The sequence below is a fragment of the Bombus affinis genome, chromosome 4, assembly GCF_024516045.1.
Source record: "Bombus affinis isolate iyBomAffi1 chromosome 4, iyBomAffi1.2, whole genome shotgun sequence".
In the NCBI taxonomy this organism is placed as follows: domain Eukaryota; kingdom Metazoa; phylum Arthropoda; class Insecta; order Hymenoptera; family Apidae; genus Bombus; species Bombus affinis.
Genome location: NC_066347.1, coordinates 8750469 through 8771924, shown reverse-complemented (window position 1 = coordinate 8771924; position 21456 = coordinate 8750469). Strand labels below are relative to the sequence as shown.

General features: G+C 39.0%; 1 protein-coding gene across 2 annotated transcripts in view; it reads left to right on the top strand.

The window, feature by feature from the left end:
• LOC126915831 (leucine-rich repeat-containing protein 24) overlaps positions 1 to 21456 on the top strand; it is a 292299-nt gene that overhangs the window by 6274 nt on the left and 264569 nt on the right. Inside the window, exon 1 of one of the 2 annotated variants that reach the window (XM_050720921.1) lies at positions 21182 to 21198. The exons of the other annotated variant lie outside the window; for it this stretch is intronic. The gene's annotated coding sequence lies outside the window, so the exon portion shown is untranslated. Of the gene's footprint in view, positions 1 to 21181; positions 21199 to 21456 lie in introns of those variants that run through there. 2 annotated transcript variants of the gene reach the window in all.

Genomic DNA, 21456 nt, shown 5'->3' with positions numbered 1-21456 from the left:
CCATATGTGTGTATATATGTATGTGTGTGTGTGTGTGTGTGTTAAGCGAATCGTGGACGATCGTTTCTGATAATTACAATTTTATTATCGAGCGAATTTTTTAGTGGTCGTGGATAATATCAAAATTATCCATCTGGCGATAATACTCAAAATGTTATAAAATCAGACGTAATTCTAGCAATTGTGAATCGCTTTAGATTTAGTACTTCTAACGTCATTGAAACCAAAGATGTTCCACATCTACGGACTGCTCTACACGTGACGTTATCAAATCCACCGATTACGAGTGGTAAATCCATACTAAATTCACACACGTTGCGCACTCCAGCTTCACATCGATTGATCCATTGGTTACATACAGATGTAACATTTCCGACGCTATTGAATTCAAGGACGTTTGGTGAATCTGGCGTAACGTTCACCACATCGACGAGCCTTAAATTGTGTTCGCGATTAGAAGCGATAACCCCTCTGATGCCACTAAATCTTCAAACGTTTGATAACTAGGGGAGATACATAGTTCCAGATGCCGCAATATCAGTCGACCTATGCTGGTATCGTAATATTGACCGATACGATGTTTCCATCGTATCTTATCGACAATCTAATGAGAAAATTCAAAAACGTTCTGTGGTTATCGATTTCACGTTTTTGGTTACCTGTCCTGTCATACAAAAATTATATTTCCATCTACGAATCTCAATCTTCGGTAGGCTAATTAGATTATTGACAACCTTAGTGAAATTTCACCCGGCGGTGTCTTTGAGAAAAATTTGTATCTTTATCAATACAAAAATTCCATGTGTTTGACCAATAATTATATAATGTAATATACAGACAATCTAAGAATAGATACTCCATCTTTGTCGTTGATTTCTTAATACTACCGAATCTCGACGTTATCGGATACTATACTTGTTACAAAGACGAATGATGTTGCACGTCCTGAATACCCAAGTCCATTTCCATTGATATATTACACCTAACACGACTTACGTCCTATTTCTTTCCCGTATCTACAAATATCGTTATCGACAATCAAGCATCCACTATTCGAACTATTAATATTCATCGACAGGCAATATCAGTATTATCGCTGCCAACTCCATTGCATATTCAAATAAGAAACAAACCTATATACGTATATGTATATAGTAGCAGGACGGCGAGCTCGTTTGCCTTCATTTCATCCCGTGAATGTTTGATCGTTTACATCAAACTGTACACCGCAAGCATGCAGGAATAAGTTAGATGGTGCGGCAGGCAGAGACGAAGAATGTTACCCGACGATTTATACGAGGCGGACACAGAGAGCGCAAGGGACCCGTTGAGAAATCTCTGCGAGTATAGTTGTTTATTCGTGAGAGAACGTAACTCACTGCAGAAGGGTAAGTGCGTATCCGTGTGAACGATGTATCCTTTCTTACAGTTATAAGGCATGCAATCAACGCGCGTCAGCTATTCAGCTTTCCATACAGCTCCTCTAGGAAATCCGGTCGAAAATTGGCACGGATTTTATACGCGAATCACATTACTCACGACTCGATTCCGTGGCCAAGCGATTTTTCGCTTCGAACGTCGAGAGTGGGTCGGGTGAAATTAATTTTGCTTTGAAAATTTCTTTGGCTATTGACAATTTTTCGTTCTCCGACGGTTCTGGGTGGATATTAATATTGCTTTAAAAATTTCTTTGGCCATTGACAATTTTTCACCATCGTCCGGTCGAATCGGCATTAATTTTACTTTAGGAAATTTTCACGCGCGCTAATAATTTCTCGCTTTCATCGAGATAAAATTAATTTCCCTTCGAAAATTTCATCACCGATATTTATTACGGTGGCGGCAATTGAATCACGAGATCGACTTATTTCGATGAATCGGCGAAAATTCGAAACACCCGGTGACAATGGCGCGCGCGATAGTGGCGGAAACTTGTAAATTTCAAGGCTCGTTCGTTTATTCAGTGAGCTCAACCGGCCATTCATAATTTCGTGACCTGTTATTTTTCGCAACAATTCTACCTCCTGGAATACAAAATTCGCAGAGTCTTTAACTTTGTACGCTACTATTCCCGGACAAAGCGACGTTCTCCGCTAATGTACAATAATTCATCAGTCCGCGACTTGCTCGTGGCTTCCGTAAGTTTCAACGTGAAACGTAGCCAGTCGACAAAAACTGGCAACTTTACAAGGAAGGACGTTCTGCCTGCAGTAGGTGTCGTCGAAAAGTTTCCCGACAATAAGGACGCTGGAATTTTCCTCTGTGTTTTAGATCCCTTTGTTTTATGATGAAAAACGAGTTCCAGGTATGATGGCAGGAAAGAAGTTGTTGCGGTTGCGTTTCAACTAATTTCATTTGTAACAAATCTAGTTAGCTGATTACTTTGCTATATCGATTAGTCGTAAAATTGCTTCATTTATAATTTGATCTTTTTCTATAATATCTTTAAACATAATATTTAGAATTAACCTGAATAATTTATGCCTTGTGTACGTTTCGTAAGATTAAATGCCTCGTATGTTGGATCATATGTCTTGAACGTATTAAGAATCACGTATGAAATACGTACAGAGATAGAAACTGATAGAACATTGACAGATATTTTTTAAATGCTAACATGTAAGTGGTTATCGTCATTTTTAGAACATACTTCTGGAAATAAAACGTAGCGTGTATAATATCGTTATTAAAACTTTTAGACGAAACAAATGACAGCACCTTTTTTTAGATATAATCGTCATTACAGTTCTTTACTTTGCCCCTACGATATCAATCTCCATTTTCACAAATTTGAATTACCCGAGCGTCTACTTCACTGGATAATTGAAGTACTCCCGAATGAATATACTTTCGGTAACATGACGCCGTGTATAAGTTTACAGAAACCATATAACCGGGACAAACGACTTTCATTTCAGACCTATGCACGTGTAAAAATTCCTCTTACGTTATTCCAATATCGCCTAACAGTTTGAGAAATTCAGCAAGAATATGAAATACGGAAGGAAACGCAGTTCACTGCGTTACTTCGTGGATATTCGCCTAGAATAATGACACGAACTTGCTAGCTATTATAAAATTAGGATGTTCGAGCTCGTCGGTCTGCAAGCGCAAACAAACCGAAGCGAATTATTCGCATGAACGAGTCGGTGAGAAGCTACGAATTCGTTGATTTCGGCATAATGCACATTCGAATAGGCAATTGGAAAGTGTTAATTGCAGTTCGAGCGGATTCCCAACGATAACGTTGACCGGGTTATCATTTAGCGAGTCTGTTCCAATTATTCCCGGTGATTTTCTCCCTCAAAGTTCCCGAATCGATCGTGGTTTTCAATTTATATGCGACCTTTACGACAAATCTCGCACGGTCGCACGAGTCAATAGCTCTTCATCTTTCTTCCATTTTCATATCATCGTATTTAATCGAAGAAACGGCGAACAGAAGGCTCGCCGTTTAATTACCAATGATCCATTGTTCTCCGTCCAAGCCTCTCGGATACAGCTTTTTTTTCACTAACCTCTTCTAATTATCTCTCTCTCTAATTATTCGAGCGTGTCGATTCGCGAATCTTGCAGACTCTCGACTTCCAGGTCGTTAAACGCTTTATCGATGGATGGAGAATACCTTGGCTCCCGTCCGAAGAGAAGCGGCGTGGCATCATCCCCTCATTTCGCGGCCAGCTTTTCTTTCCTAAATAGCCGAGGTGCCTAAGTAACAACGTCCTGGCTACGTCCTATGAATATTGACGATCGAGGGGGTGGCCGATTCATATTCTTGTTTCTAATCGAGCTCTCCGTGACTCTCCATTTTTCATCCCCTATCAACAGAACAAAAAAGTTCACCATCTACCCTTGCTCGATCGCACGCGCACTTGCCCGACCCGTTTTCTTCGTCGTTCCCCTACCTCCTCGAGCTTTTTCTTCGTGTTCGAAGCATGCCAGCCCGAATCTTGCCAGCTCGAAGCACAATACACACCTTGGCAACTTTTCGTCTATTTAAAAGGTTCGCCCTTTCCCTAATGATCCGACGCATCAGCCTATCTGCTACCAATAAACGCGAACACCAACGACACACATAGACCGCTTCGTTCCTTCCGGTTTCCTTCCTTCGATCCGTACCCTCTATATGCCTTATCCTGCACAGAATGCTTCATCGGCTTTCTTTCTGGTCGTGTGTATACGTATACACGATGCCACAGAATATCCTCGACGCTACTCATCGTCGTGTGCGATTAGGTTTCAGCGTCTTTATCATCCTTATCCACCTTTTCGGTAGCACGTACGATAACGCTGTCCTATCTCTGCTGTTTCCGTGTGGTGGAATTCGATCAAAGGATAGAGTTAACCGGCGTCCACCACCCTTTGCGTGTTCGCTCGTAGAAGAATCGGGACGTCTCCTTGAAAGGAGCCTTTTGCGATCTACTCTTTGCGATACGCGCGCGCATCTCTACAGTATCCTGCTCCTGCTGGAGGAGTTCATGCACCGCGTTGCTTCGACCTAGTCTCGATGACCATTAGCAAGCTAAATGATTAATGATCCATTCACGATGAGAGAAAGATCGGTATTACCCTCGGAAAGATTCTGACGGACAACGAAACCTTCTTATTCTTGTTTGAGATTCTTTGAAAGTCGTTGATAATCGACTCCTTCGGTCTGTCGATCGACGCAGGAAAGACTCTACAAATGTGTCGATATGCCGCTGTGATCTATGACATGCTGGATCATTTAGATCGATCCCGTTGTCATATCAGCGTACAATGGAGATGCATATGTGATCGGAACATTTTGCAGGAAATTGGATTCTTCTGCTATATTATTGAAGTTCACTGTGAAATCCTTTTGTATTGTTAGATGAAAACGAAATAGAAGTCGACTACACGGAAAGATAATTCTATATGCAGAGTGTTTTTTAATAAAATAATGTTATTTATATTTAATTTTGTCGAATGCGTTGAAACTCTAATACTAAAATTGTCTTCTTGACTGGAGACCAAACGTTTGATACTTTTTAATTCGAAAGCTACAAAATTTCAATGAAATATAATTTTAAAAAATTACGCTAACCGTTTAATTCTAAAGCAGACGCGATTTCAGAGGAAGTTATTATCGAAGTTCAAGTTTAAATAATAGATCCGTCGTAGAAATTTGAAAATCTGTGAGTGTACACAATCCGCGAAAGCTATTAAGCCTGGGCTCGCGTGTCGTTTCGTCGTTCCAAGTTAAAAACGAACTTTGTAACTGATTCAGCTGGTCTAGGGATTGCCGTTTTATTGGACCGACATCAAACACGCGATCTCTAGATCTGTTTATCTTAAGCAGAGCCCTACGACGCAATAAATCGTTACGGTGATACTCGGTCGTGATAAAGGGTCGCGAGATTGGTATCCTGTAGGGCGCTACGCCACCATGTTCTTACCGATATAGCTATTTTATTCGCCGTATTCTGGAAGACGCACACGCGCCATAACCATTCTGCTAATCTCGTGTTCGATATTTCGATTATGGTCAAATAGATCTGACCTGTTCAGGGTTATGCGAGTATCAAAGATAACAACAGGTTTGACTTTGTGAAATAACAGATGGAATCGTGAATAATTGAATGTTTACTAGCTTTTTGTTAACATGATGACAATCTGAAGTGGAGGCTTATTTTTCTGACAAGTCGTAAGTATGTCGAATCGATCGAATTGTTTAACTTTGGGCTAATACATAATCACTTATGTACAAGATAAATAGAGTTAGAGTTATTATTTCAAATTTAGTAATTTCGGAACGCCTACAGATAGAGTGGAATGTTTCCAAGTCGTCAATATATTTAGGTTTGTGAGAACGTTTTGCGATATTAAATTTTCTAAATATTACTGAGTTCCGGAGTTTCATTAAAACTGCAAATAAATGTTTATGAGTTGGAATTCATCGAATAATAAGAAAAGCATTCTGTTGCTTAAAAAAAATGTTTTAAACGTAATATCGACTGCAAAAGCGAAGAATGTCTTAACGGTTTGCTATTTCTCGTTAATCCTTTTTTCTACGAGCGAATTCCTTCCAGGAATTTCCAGGTAGGTCATTCCAGGGATCAGACAGCATACCTAAAGCTGTCTGGCCTTCTTGAGTATCGTGCTGTGGCTTTTGCGAACACGTCGAATAGTTTCAAAGTATTTCTTGATAAATCGGCCTTAATTCTATTTAATATTCCTATTAATCGTATTGCTTCAGAAAAAAGCCGCATAAAAGCCTTATAAATAATAAGGGGCATAAAAGAGTCATCGTAATCGATAAGATGATTCGCCGAGGATTTCATTGTGCAACTCGATACATTCAATAAACGAATCTCGTTAGAGATTCGCATTCACATTGAGCATATATTAGACAGATGATCATTCATCGACAGGAATTCTGCCTTTGTATAATCTTCGTGAAGTACGATACTCTCGAACCTCCCTGCGAAGAACAAGTGACTTCGCTGACCTACATCCTTTGTAGTCGGGCATCGAATTCTGCTGAGTTGATCTGACATTTAATAGGATACAACAATACGTATAGTCGAACACGTTTCGGTTGTTCGGTTGTCATTTCTACAAACAATTTACCAAACATAGAATCTTTGACTCTCAATCGTCACGAACGATATTTTTCGCCAAAAAGTTAAAAATTTTCAATCGATACAAGCGCAGGTGATTCGATGGAACGTGTTAAGTCACATTTGATGCACAGAGACGCGTTGTTATTCTTGGCGAGGATTGACGCGCCGCCTCAGTAATTGACATTGCTAGATAGACGTGGTAAATTGCGTTACTTCGAATAAGATAACACGAGGTATTTGTTGATATTACTGGTTTACCGATAGTAACGTGTCCTGATTGCGTTTGTCACTCGGTGTTCGGAAAAATAAATATCGCGGGAGATTTAAACGACGCGTGGTTGCGAAATGGCGCTTTACGAGAACATCCTGTACATAGTAATAATTAAACTGTAAATGCAACGTGAAAGGATTTACGAACTGGAATTGGAAATGAAATGAAAAATGAAAAAAAAAGAAAACTCACTGAAATGATAATTACAAGGTAATTTTCTACCCGTTGAAACAAATCATAAATCGTGCTACAAATCATTTATTGGAAACTGCGCAAGTTAATTAAATTCTTTTCTGCCGCGTGCTTCGAACAACAAACATTTCTCTGACAGCAATAAATTGCCGATTTTCATAAAAGTCTTTCCAAATGGCATAACCCGTGTTATTTATCGATTGACTACGATACGTTTTTACTCGCCGCGAAATTGCGTAAAATGAAACTTGGGAAAAAGTAAGTGCTGCGCGAGTACGAGTAACGATAGCTGCTTGAAATAGTAACGAATGCTCCTTTTGAGTTTCGAGCAGCATACGAAGTGTTCATTGATATTAACCTATATATAGCTTCGTGTTTTAATTGTATTTGCACTTGATGATCAGTGAAACAAATACCAGGTACAGTTTAAGCGGAAGCATCATTAAATCGATGTCCTGCACGTGAAAGAATTACTTTCGATGAAATAATGCGTGTCATTTATCGATATTAATAGTTGAGCGACGACAACGCGTTTTAATTCAGGCCAGGTTGTCGCGCACCGAAATAAATATTGCATGAATTTAAACTGTCGCAGATGATAAAATGTTATCATACATGCACAAAAAGACCGTCGAACGATGTAATACGAGACAATTATTCGTGTTAATAGTTATTAACAGCGACATATTTTAATTGCGTTTTAACATTGCTATGTGGCAAAAAAATCAATACGGCATTCGGGTTCGAACTTCCAAACGGATCCCTACTGAAATGTAAAAATAAAGGGGGAGAGGGAAAGATGGTTTTAATTAAAATTAATAAGTCGTATGAGTAAAATATTCCAATTTCATGAGGCATTCGAAAGCTCTGTCAGGTATGAATATTGTTTCAATTTTAACTGGTGAGCTTTCTATGGAACTCCCTAAAAAAAACATCATACGCGTGGAAATCGATGTCCGCTAAAATTAATGCTAAAATACTAGTGGGTTAACTGCTCCTCTCTCAGAATGCACCGACAAATCTCTCGAAAAAATACGTAATGAAAGAAGAAAAAGCGTTCGTTCGTATTTTTCGTGAAATATCGCCGAAAGCTTAAATAAATGTACCGCCATAAATTCAAATAATTTTTATACAAAAAGATGAGAACAAAAGTACAAATTGACTGGTTGTTTCGTTCTAATATCAGGTAACGATCAGATATTTTTATTTAACACGCAGGTTTTGAAGGAACGAACGCTGAAAAAATATCGTCGCTTTACATCGAGAACATACGAATTGGAAGGGAAAGAGAGGTTTTCCTAAAAGCCTCGAATCGAGGTTAACGATACAAGTTAGGTATGTGTATTGGCTACTGGTATCGAATGCATTAAAGAAATGATCGGCTACGTGATTCGCAAATCCATTACCGTAAAATTGTGCAGATTTTGCACGGTCTTAGAGTCGGACGTTGATATAACGATAGGTTTTTTGTCTTTTCAAATAGGAAGCTGTGGCGAAACAATACCGTATGATTTATCATGGACCTTGGTGGCTCCTTTATTGTTGTTATCGTTGTGCACGGGTAATCTGTAGAGAGGAGAATGTGTTGTATGCGGAGGAATTTGCATTCGATGCACTTCGGATACAAAATGAGAGCGGAGAATGCAAATCGAATGTTCCACCGTCGGCATGATTGAGGTTTTTAATTTTACGCTACCGAGCAATTTCAATTTAACTAATGAAAAATAGCCAGGAATTAACCTGGTTGTTAAAACGTATTAAAAAAACAGAAAAGCGACTGAACTTTCTAATGAAACCTAATATATTTCGTTTTCGTTATTAAAAGAGATAAAAAGAGCTAGCAGATGTATCTGGACACTTCGCGTTAATGGTTCGGAACAACGACACATTACAGATAACAGGAATGATAACTGGCTATTGTAGATACAGCTCACGATTTCCACGCGACAAGGGAACTTCTAGATTTCTGGTTTGCACTTGGGCGTAGGTTAACAGCGTGTCATGTTTAAACAGCTGTCACACGTTCGACTTTTTGTTGGCTGCCCCGATCAAATAAACGTCCCGATAGTTTCCATATCTAATCGTATTATCGCTGTTTACGCTATGCAAACGTTCGTCCTACGTTCGCTCGTTTTTTTCCAGTTCTTTTCCACGAATTCGCGCGATCCAGGCTTAATTTGGCTCGAGTCCGATTAAACATAAGCATGTCGGTGCTAAGTCTTGTACTGACGTGATTGAGTTGATTTTTAAACACAGTTGTCACAATTATTTGAAATTTTATCTTTACGGGAAGAAAGCTGCTTATCTATTTATCTGATTTGAGAGGCGCAACTTTTCTCAAACGAACCAAGTTATACTTCGTTCTTTATTTTACATAGTTAATTAAAGATAACTTCGTCGAATGAATTCGCAATCAGAGCCATCCAGGAAGAAATGACCTAGATAAATCAATTAACCGTCATTGTTATAAGAATCAACTCTTCAAGAAGTCTGTTTATTAACCTCTGATCATAGTTAGCAATCTGTTTATATAAAACGTTATAACAAGTTAAAAAACACAAAAACAATGGAAGTCATATAGATTTTTCTATTTCTTAGAATGGATAGACTGTGATTTCCAAAAATATAATCAATTTCTCTACCTCGACCAATAACTGTATCGCTGAACTATAATATGAATAACTATAATATCAAATCAATTTTAGTTATTCATCAAATCGAAATACCAATTTCACTATATCTCCATCAGCCGCCTCATGACCAAAATCATAACTTCCCCATTACTATTACATCGCGCGTTTTATTTCTGACAAAACGCAATAATATTACTGAACGCTAGCGAGTGCACGGTAGTAATAAAAGTAGAAGTATTTCCAGCGGAAACGGCGGTGGTATACGCGTCGTCGTTCGCTATCGTCGCGGGAACTTGAACGATTTACATCCGAAATATCTCACGGCAACTGCTCCCGTTGGCATTATTATTACAGAAGAGACGGGAACGGGTGGTCGCGTTGCACAGTTTGCCGCGACATCTCGCTTTGGTTTCGGGCTCTGGTACGCGATATTTGAAAGCCTGCACACACCGGCGCAGCGTCGCTTTCATTCCGGAAAGCTTGCCTTTGCGGGTGCTGGGTTCACGGGAATTCGACGCGTTGGCATCGGTGGAAAGGGGCTTGGTAGTTCACAGGAGCGACGCGCGAGTCTCATCAGCGAACTGAGACCCACGCCGATGACGACGACGTTGCTCGTGGATAGAAGCCAATTTTGTTGGCCCGTCTTTGTAACAAGTCAAAATGTTCATTGCCTGGGGTCACGTACTACCAGCCCGATGCATCGAAATGAACGCGAGTTTTGTCGCTCAAGGATTCGCTTATCTGGCCTCGAACAAGGTTGTTTCTCGCAACATCTCGCAGGCGCAGGGTATGCTACGAGAACGACAGCGAAAGGGAAACCGATTTTTGCTGAATAGAGACAAATTTGTGAATTGTAATTGTTCGAGTGCTGGCGAGCTTGGTAATTGCAGGCGACAGCTTTGAATGGAGAGATTACGAATATGGCTGGGAGGTAATAGTATGTAAAAGATGGTTGAGAATCGTCCTGTTTGCTTCGGTTCTTATGCATTGAAATCCCTGAAGATTTTGGTCTAATTAACTGTTGTCACAGACCTGGAGATATTACATTTCATATTGTCTAGAGGTATTTTAGTTATTAATTATCGTAGCTCGTAGGTGGTAATTAAGACAATTTGGATTACATTTGAATTTGTTCGCATATTTACGACTTAAAACAAAGCACTTCAAAAGTATCAAATGTTAATTTGATTAGAAGAAATTGTTAAATTGATTAGAAGAACGATATGATATGATAGAAGATGCACGATATGATAAAAATAGTGCTCCCATTGTATGTAGATCAGAATGAGTACATTGTTATCAGTTTGAAGAACGTCCCTATTCAAGCAAGAGAATTATGCAGAACTTTTTGTTGGTATCTAAATGAAATATTACTATTTGCCTGCGAATAATTTTAATCTGACGCTTTCGTTAACGTTTTAATTTGTATACATACGAGATAATATTTTACTGTAGAAGTACGGAAAAATTGTTATACGAGTATACGCTGTTGCCTGTACAGCTTGTAAATTGTAATGAATTTAAGAAGGTATGACGCTTTTATATTCATGAAAAGAATACAAAGTATGTCTATATCAGTTCACTGGAATTGGAAAAATTAATATTCTGCTGAAGCATTTTAATTCAATTCCAACTCTCCGTTCCCTTTCTTTTAATCTGAAAGATTCCACAAAGTGTTTATCATCGACCGCAATTTAGGATATAACAACAAAAATTAGCGCGATTCGAATCGTTACATCTGAAGTTTTCTCAGTGCAGTCGTGCATCTCTAATCCTGTTCATTGATTAAACCCGATAACTAAAGAGCAGACAAGAATGAAATCGCGTCTCGATCGATAGAGAGTCTGTTCCCATTGCGATTTATTTCAAAGCAACTTGAAAAAGAATCGAGTTTCTCGTCAACAGTTACTGAAGTCTCGATACAAACGATTAATCAACGGTAGGCAAAGCAAGGTGTAAAATCATTTTATTTGATTTAACAATGTTCTCTGTAATTGTTTCTGTCGAAGCAACTCGTTGAAAAGTTGCAATCAGGAAGAACTTTTTAATTTTTCTGGAACAATCTGGAATATAACACAAATTGATAAAAATGTCTACGAACAATTTGAATATTCTACCTTTTTACAAAATGAAATCGTCTGATCTTAAAGTTCTTTCAAGCTTTGTTCTTTAAGGTAATGATTATATTAAGGAATTTTTTAGGTATCTCAAGGTCTTTTCTAAATAATTTCAAGTTCATTACCTAAGTGTTTTCAAGAAAATTTTATAGTCGTTTTTCATTCGTTTCTCATTGTTAAATTACACGCAACGCATTTAACGGACGCACGCGATAGATTTAAACATCTCTTCGTTTGCACGAACCATTACGAACCACCAAGTGGTATCACAGAAACGTTTCCGCAAGAACTTTGATCGCATTCGCCCTGTACAAATCAACGATCACGTTTTCTGCTCCACGGAAGATAACTAATTAACAAAGTATCGTACTGTTGGCCAAGCTGTAATTAATTTACAGGTCGCCGATTAATTTAGTTGGTATAAAACAGAGTATTCCAACGTTTGTCGTTCCAGACTCGAACTTGAATATCATTTGGCAGTGATACCGTCTGCAGTGTCGTACTACAAACAGAAATTGTAGAGCGACCGTGGAAAAATAAAGGCGTGTTAAACGTCGAAAGTAACTCTGTACGATTCGTCGTTTCGATTTCATCAGGTTGAGGGTAACTATGTGATAATTGATTAACGCAGTGACGGTTAATAAACAGTACGACGAGTAATAACGTTCGAACCACATCAAAACACCACACCGCGTCCGGTATACGCGAAATATCGAAAGTGATAAATTTACCTCGATGAAATTCCCTTTGGTCGAATTTCGTTCGTTGCTGATTTCATTTTCCGAATTTTTCATGATCGTCACTGACGCTGCTCGTTTGTGTAAAAAAACAGGGCAATGGAAAATGAAAGTTTTCGTTTATTCGTCAAAATTACGCATAATACGCGAGGTATCGTAATGATGATACTTATCAATTATTAATGCGTGTAGAGTACCGACGGTAATTTTTTTTAATTATTTCGATACATTCAGTATTCTCTTCGTGTTCGAATAAGATAATTATGCATTTTTCAAGCGCTGCATTAGCGTACTAAATAACTATACTGTAACATGATATTGCATGAGAATACAATACAACGAAATTCATATATGAATATGAAATAACAGATTTTCATACAATTTGAAATTCTGTATATCTCCATAATTACTCTACAAAGTAAACTAACAAATTAAATTAATATCTTCCGCCTGCTACGAAGGAATAGTTCGAAAGTTGCATTTCCGTAACTAGTATCACAAACGAATCTCCTAAACCCCAACAGCAACCCCAAGATCATTGCAACCCACGAAACACCTGAAACGTAGCTAAATTTACATGCACGCGTCGAGCCAATTTTGTTTCTCCACGTAACGCACCACCATAATTTACAGCATAACACGGGGTGCATTTCATATTCACTATCGCAGTAGTCTCCCTCGCGAAACATGACGCGTATACCACTTTACAATCGATAATTATTAAGACGAAGTAATTGAACTAGTTTTGTCGGTTGTCTCGCGTGTACCACAAATATTACAAAAAATATTAATATCTTAGCTTTTCGTTCGTTGAAAATCCGACGCAAATGCGAAGCGGATGCAAATGTTTCGGCCAACGGGCGTTATTTTTCACGGTCGTGGAACACGTTCGCGGAAGTTTAATTTCGTGCTCTTTGAAACGGCCTATGGGCGCTTCTGGGTTCGCTCGAAGTAACGCTGCGAGATTAATTGTCTCGTCGTCCCGTTGTTTTTCACCTTTCCTGCATTTTCGTGCCCAAGCGGTGAATATTTCTTTTCCCGCGGTTGTTTTTTTTTTATTTCGTTCCCCCACGTTGTCGTTTTGCTTCATTTCGACGATGTAAATATTGAATGAAATTGAGCGTCGGGATTTACGGCGCCTCGTGCACGCGTAACGAGTATTTATTTTTCTCCGTCATGACCGTTTTTCCCCGCAAATAATACGTTTTTTATTGCTTGCCCGTGGCGAATAAGTAAAAAAGGGCTTAATGAACTGTTGTAGGTACTTGTAACGCGACACTATCAAATAGCGAAACGAAAATGCGTTTATACGTCGCTCGTTGTGAAACGGGAGAATCCGCGTTTTGAGCGCGTCAACTTGTCGAAAATTGATAGGTGGTGGATAAAAGACTGTAACGTTATCTGAAACATTATCTGTATTTAATGGTTTTTGTGATTCTCGAGAGGAAAATAAATTTGCATTTCATTGGCTGCTTTAATGGATATATCGTAATTTCTCAAGCCCCAAAAGATCTCATAACTAGAAACCTTAGTAAGAAACATTTCTGCTCCGGTCACAGGGTCTACGCTTATACAGACCATTTAATACCCACTTTACTCCAAAAACAATTAATTCTCAACGTACAAGCCGAACCTATATCTTTCTGTACATATACCTCATCCACCGCAGCATTCCCTGTACAATACCTCTTTCACCAACCGCAATCCACCGAACCTCATCAAACCAAGATTTCCACAAACTGAATACCATCGGTTACGAGTTTTCCAAGTCATGCTTACCCATAGCCTCCCTCAGACACCGTCAATCAACACCTTGAGACGCGAACTCGGACAAGTACCGTAACAAACCCGCTTAATCGAGATAGGGGCGGCAGGCAGAAAAGGGTAGAATCGTGTTATTCAACGGGTTGATTTGCCAGTCGGTTGGAAAACACACACAGGCTATCGAAAGTTGGGGCGACAGGGTAGTTAGATACAGGGGCCACGTAAGTTGGTAGTCACTTGGTAGCGAAGGACGCCTCGGAAGGGTGGCCACAGCAGGAGGAACACGCTCGTCCAATAGCCGTCCGGTAAAGTACAATATCTGGAGGGGCAGGCCAGCCCATTTAGATATCGATTTGCAATCTCGCCGACAATTACACGAGGCGCAGAATATGTTCGTATAGATTAGATCAGATTAAATGAATATTTACGAGGAGGCCCGCACCGCGGACGGCCGACACTAGGTGCGTGTAATCTACCTTGCAAACACCGCGATGTCGGCGTTCATTGCTACGCGCTTGCACCTTAACCCGCACAGAAATCAGAGTTTTTACCATTTTTCAAGTCGTTTGTTGCGTTCTTCGTATCACTTTATCTGATTCTCAGCATACAGCAAAATGTAACTCGTGTAGTTTGAGAATAAGAGTCGGAGTAGAACTTAAAATACCAGAATACTGAACATCGAAGGTGACGATGTTGAAAGAGTTAGGAAATTCAACTGTAATTGCTGAACTGCTGTAGCTGAGTTAGTAAATTTTGTCTTGTATAATGTATAAAATAAGCTTGTACGTAAAAATTTGATGAAAGATTGCGAATTTTTCGAACCGACGTACAAGACTTAGTTTCATAGATTTCTGGATCAATGAAAGAATAAAAGAATCTCTTATAAATCAATCATGAAACTTTGCATTCGACAGAACGTGTGACTTATGAATAACCTGGCGCTTAATGAATTATTCTTGTATAAATTAATAAACATTAGGTTTCGCTATGTGTAAATGATACTGGATTTTGAGTGATTCATAAGGAAGCATCTGTTCTTAACTTTAAAGCGTTAAACAGCAATCCCAAATGAAACAGAGTCCAATGTACTCGTTCGATTGGGGGATTTGGGGAAATAGAACTTTTCTGCCGCGTTTTTGGGTGTTCCTGTCTCGTTTCTTGTCAATTTTATTATTTGTAGTTCTGTTTTCTGTCTCCCTCTTTTTTCTTCCTTTTTTTTTTTTTTGTGAAGGGGGTTCTTTTGGTTTGATCGAGTTGGTCGAGAACGAAGGCAGAGAACGGAGTGAGAGGAATTTTAGTTGTAAATTGGAAACACGATACATGGTCGGAGAAACAAAAGGAACAAGGGGATCGAATTGGAAATGGTATTTAGTCACGACGTTCCAACAACCGTGTCCTAACAATGTCCCTTTTTCGACGATGGTGCCTTTGTTCGTTTATGCATGTAGAGGGTGTCTCGAAACGAGCGTTACGCTAATAAAGTGGTAGAGAAACAATTCAATATTTTTCTTCGTTATTTCTAGGCGAGGCATTTCGTTATCTTGCATGAACCTGTTGCTTCGTTACTTCAAGTTTACATAATCTTATATATCTTTGAACGATTTCACATTACGAAGGGCAAAAGGTAAATTTATTTCTGTATTCTTTCGTTAGTTCTATGTAATGTTACATCTTTAAAACTGACTTTAAATTTTATCTCGAAATAATTGCAAATAAGTAAAAGTCCAGATTCTATTAAGATGACAGTTATCAACGAACAACAATAAAAAAGAACGAGATATATTTTCCTCGCCGCACCAATTATACATCTACACACGTTTCCTTTGTCTCGAAGTTTTAACCACTGTATGTTTGGTCACAGTGACCGTTTACAAACGAGCTTTATCGTACTTATTCATTCTTTTCATCATTCTAAGATTCATCTTGGATTACTATGGACACGCTTCAACGAAGGAAAATTACAAGAAATAATGAAAACTTATCCAAAGTAGCAACACGTACATATCTATAATTCGTACTATCATACAAAACCATTTTCACGCTTTATTACGAATCAAACGTTATACGTAATATTTTATATATGTCGCTACAGCGGTGTTAATGGAGAACAAATTATAAATTTCTAGTTATATATATTAAGATTTTTCAGTGACCTGCGGTAATATCTGTAATTGATAAATACAGTGGCTACAAAAAGTATTTACACATACTCTTCTAATTCAATGAAGCGTTTCTTTGTTGAGCGAATGAAACAGAAGAACAAAATTAAAGAACAAATCGATAGATCTTTCGTCATCTTTCAAAGTAGACACCCTGTATAGAGGATAACGGCGAACGTTTTCGATCATTTTGTATCGCGGACAGTGCGTGTTGGACCCGGATTGTGCGTGCGTTGTACACAGTGGCCGTTGTAATGGATTTTAACTCCTACTCGAGCGTACAGTTTGCGCATGTACCAAACTAATCTGCAATAAATTTTCGAAGCTGCGTCGTTACATCGTTTACGATCGGGGAGATTTTACCGAAGAACTTTTGATTGCGATAAAATATGCTTCGCTGCGTTCCCTTCCTGTTCCTTCGTCCTCAACCTTTCCACTTTGTTTCACGAAGCCTGGCTGAGCCTCCAATCGACGAACGATATTGAGTTAACGGCGTGACGTCACGGGGGGAGGAGAATTAAGCTTTTCTATTTTATCTCCTAAATGATGCCTCGATAAACTCTTTTATTGAGTAACCAGGATCGGGAAGGAGAGAAGCAGAAAGAGGAAGGATATAGATTTCTTGTAATACCGTGTACCGAGGATATTGTACCTACAGCCTCATCTTTATTTTCTTGCTATTCCCTACGGGATATGGCTGGATAACAACTCGATAATTAGATAGAGCAACGAAGGCTTGTAATAATCCTGGAACAGCCGTTAATACTGGTAACCTTTGATACCGGCCATGGTGATAGGATCAATGGAAGTATAGTGAGAAAGTATAGCTTCGTCTTTATTTATTCTTTAGGATGAATCGACTCTTCACAAGACGGTTGGCTATTGTTGTGTTTTTCTTTTCATAAAACGTTCAGCGAATGGCAGTGTGGTAAAGTTAAGCCTTTCACTACGAACCATCGTAATTAACATTTAAATCAATTTTAAAACAATTTTCTTTCTTGTATCTTGAATAGAGAATTATCGGATATTTCGTCATTGATAGATGGCAACTTCCTGGCTTGTTCTTGTCATGTTTCACAAAGCAACGAGCATCGATCGTGCCACCAATGTCAATAACGCATATTACATGGTAGAGCATAATACACCAATATAGCTGTTATATAGAATAGAGCTCTGCGCTTTCCGTATATACATTACGAAAGGGTTAAACGCAACCCTGGGAATATCACGAGGATGTGATAGGCAGTAAAACGGTGCGAGGAATACCTAGACCTATCGTAGATTCTGTTGTCGAATTATTAAAGACTCTTTGACAGAACGAGAAGCTTCAGAACGACAATTTTCGTAATGGCAAGGAAAATTTTGACAGAACTGCGACGGCAACTACAGTGCGGTAAGATGATCTACGACAGAATCAGATACTTAACGAAAAATGAATCTGTAATTCCAAGTGTATTCGCAATCGGGAAACAAGAGGCTCGTGCCACGATTAAAATTTACTTTCCAGCAGGTTCGTAGCATCATGACCACGATTAGTTGCGTGACCAGCCTAGCTGATATCTAATGTCAATCCAGCGTGTTGTTTGGAATATATCGTACACGAGGGCCGTGCCGATTCGCAACATGTCTGTAAATGGCGCGAACAAGTGCAACACGAAAGAAGAGAAAGAGAAATAACCGAGAGAAAGTGTGATACAGTTGAAAAAGGGATGGAGAGGGTTCATACCTTTCGCAGGCGCACCTGTGTACCACACGGGAACGTGATTTGTACACGGACCAAAAGGGGAAATCGATCGAAGCAAAGCCGGTAGCAGGCCGGGAGCGTTTTCAAGGATTTCCTCGATTGGTATTCCAACGATTTTTATCCACTCGTGCTAACCGATCTGATCCATTCGTGCGGGTAGCCGCCGCAAATTAGCATTTTACGAGCCACCATCGGCACACCAGACCCTGTGGGGACAATGGAGGGCCGCGTTAAATTCGTTGGAAAGAAGGGTGGAGAGCAGAGAATCCATTATCTGGATTGAGGAAAGCCTGATACTGTCGGCTGTTTTATGCAAAACAAGACGTAAAATGCCGGATGCAAATGTCAGGATTCGGATTCCATCTGAAAACGTGGCCGAACGTAGAGACCCGGACGAAGGAGGAAGGAACGATGGGTTAACTTTCCCATCCTATCAAACAGTGTTTTTATCGTGTCCCATGTGAAATTAAATGGATCATCGTAGCCCATTTTCTTCTTTTTTGCCTTTTTCCCTTTTCTCCTTCTCTCTTCCTTCTTCTATTCTGATCGGTTTCCTGGGTTTATTTTCGTTCCACTCGCTTTTCTCTCTTTCCTTCTTCTTTCCTTCGCGTTTGATTCGCTCGTTTTAAATGTGGAAAAGATTAGCCATTCGGTGCGTGGTGTAATTAAATTTTCTTAGCCGAGTTGAATTTTCAATTGGATTTCGGTGATTGAACGCGTCCAACAAAATTATCGTTCCATTTTGTATCCGGCAACTGCCTGCATTTGACGGAATCCATTACCTCGCAAGATCGGTTCAAGAATTTGCAAGCGCGAATGATGTTACCGTGAGGAAACTGCCGCGCTACTTGTTTGGAAACGAGCTATCTAATAAACGCAGGTAAGATTTGTCGAGTGAATCGACGTAAAAATAAAAATTCGATCGTAAAGTCTCTTTAACTAGCAACATTAAATTAGAGTAAAAATCAGGTATTCATCTTGGAATTTAATATTCAACTGACTTAAAGAACGTCTCAAGTAATTATACTGTTAAAAATATCAAAGCATCAAACTTTTCTCAAATTCCTTCTTAACGCCACCTAAATTGAACTTGATCGTACAAAGTTCAATCGTATTCAATAATATTCAAACTCGCAATCAAACCGGTTCATCACCAAAAAAAAAAAAAGAAACGAAACATGTTTCGCAACGAAATCATTCTTGAAACGCTTATTTAATAACGTACAATCCAGGTTGGCATTCGACGAGGTAATATCGGATTGTTACTTCGGCGAGCGTAAACACGAGCAAATATAAGAAGGATCGGTGGCCGGGTCAGAGACTGCGGTGTGTTTCCACGTGAAATTCATTTTGCTGAAGGCGTTTTGAAAGGCTTTTTTTCTATCGACATTCTTCTTATATCATTCTCTTTTAATTCTCTTCGAACTACATATATCTATGCTCCCTCTTTCGTATACTCACGCACACCTACCTAGGATGCGCCGATAAAATTCGAAGTTGTTCAAGCGTTACATAGATTCGTCGCGAAATAGTCTATTGCGCGAAAGCGGAGGTCAGTGCGTTGCAAGTGAGAAACGAATTGTTCGTTGAATGGTTCGTTCGATCTCTGCACCCCGACGTTCCGGTCACGGAGTTCGATGAAAATTTCACATATTCGAACGTTCTGAGTTCCCGATACTTTGTTGCTGCCTCGCATTGAGGCTGTATTTCCGTGCTGACGAATTTATGACGCGTGTGTCAAGAACTGATACAAGACATGATTTTTTTGCGAAGAAGTGTCCATCGAACTAGAAATTTTGTCCCTTTGCACCGCCCCAGGACAATTATTTTTTCGACCAACAAATATGTCCAAGGATCTTTTGAATTTTGTTGCGTGTTTTTTCTGCGATGTAAATTTGATTCTATGTGAAGATCTTATGAAGGGATATTATTTTTTGATGTTTCTTATTTAAAATCTTCCCATGTTAATGTAATTATTTAACACTAAGCATATTGTTAACCTTTATATTGATAAAATTTTTTAATTCGTGAATTAATAGGATTGAGAGAATTTTTTTTCCTTTTTTAAAGTAATAATGTCTTTGGCACGGCCTTGAATTTAAGTGTCAGATGACCTCGAAATAATTGGGTTAAATTCGAGTTAGAGTAAAAACATTGTAAAGTGACAGAACATTGTTCTGTTGTACATTAAACTTTTTTATATCTTTACAATATTCTCCTGCCTCTGTACTTATACATGTCGTAAGTTTTTAGACAGCATAAACATCGCTGTGTTCAGCATAAAAATCTGGGGTCAGGGATGGAAGATACACATAGAATCTGGCAAAATAGAAAATCCTTTTTAGATTACTCGCCCTTTGATAAGAAGAATTTTAATGCAAAGGTCATGGGAATATAGCAAAGCTGGAAGATTCAGCTGAAAGCGACTCTCCTCGACATATTATTCGTGTAATCTGTTTCATTTTTGATGCACCCACGAACTAAGCAATAACAAACAACACTGTTTTTGTCTCGTTCCTTTTATTCCAAATTTATAGAAAATTGTCTTAACTACTTTTTAGCCTTGACCAACGTTTCTTATACGTATGTAATGTCTATCTTTCTTCAAAGAAGACACGCAACATTATACGATATCTCAAATGGAAGGGGACAGAAGAGCTCTAAACACGCTTCGAAATAATTAAAGCCATATAGTTTCTCTTTATCATCTACATATATACGATCATCGGTTCGTTGCAATCAAATATTAACAGACGCCAGTTAAAACGTAACGCGGCATAATTTATTCTTGCGTTATAATTTATTCTCTTTTCCAGTGTCAGAAGTAAACGTAGCAAAAACATCTTGGCAAAAAAAGGAGGCGGTAGTGGCGGCACGATGACAGCAAGGGAATGGGAAGAAAGATTTCAATGAGCGTGGATAAAATCTTGAATAACGTTCTCGCCCTCTTAAAACAACGGTTGATTTATCTTCGAGAAACATTTCCTCCGAGGACAGGTTCGATTCGATTTTTTAAAAACTCCACGCTACATCGATCAGCTTACGAACATCCCACTGCGGCGAACGTTAATTATTAAAAACGTGAAATCACGGTGAATGGCGATTACGTGTTTAAATGTAAAATGCGTTTGACGCGGCGATTAATTCAACGTGCCACACTGGATTGTTAAGTCGGCAATGTTTTGTCCCAAGGCGGAATAAATTACCCACGCCTGCATGAGACGTTCGCCGAACGGGATCTCTGATCGACCGGGG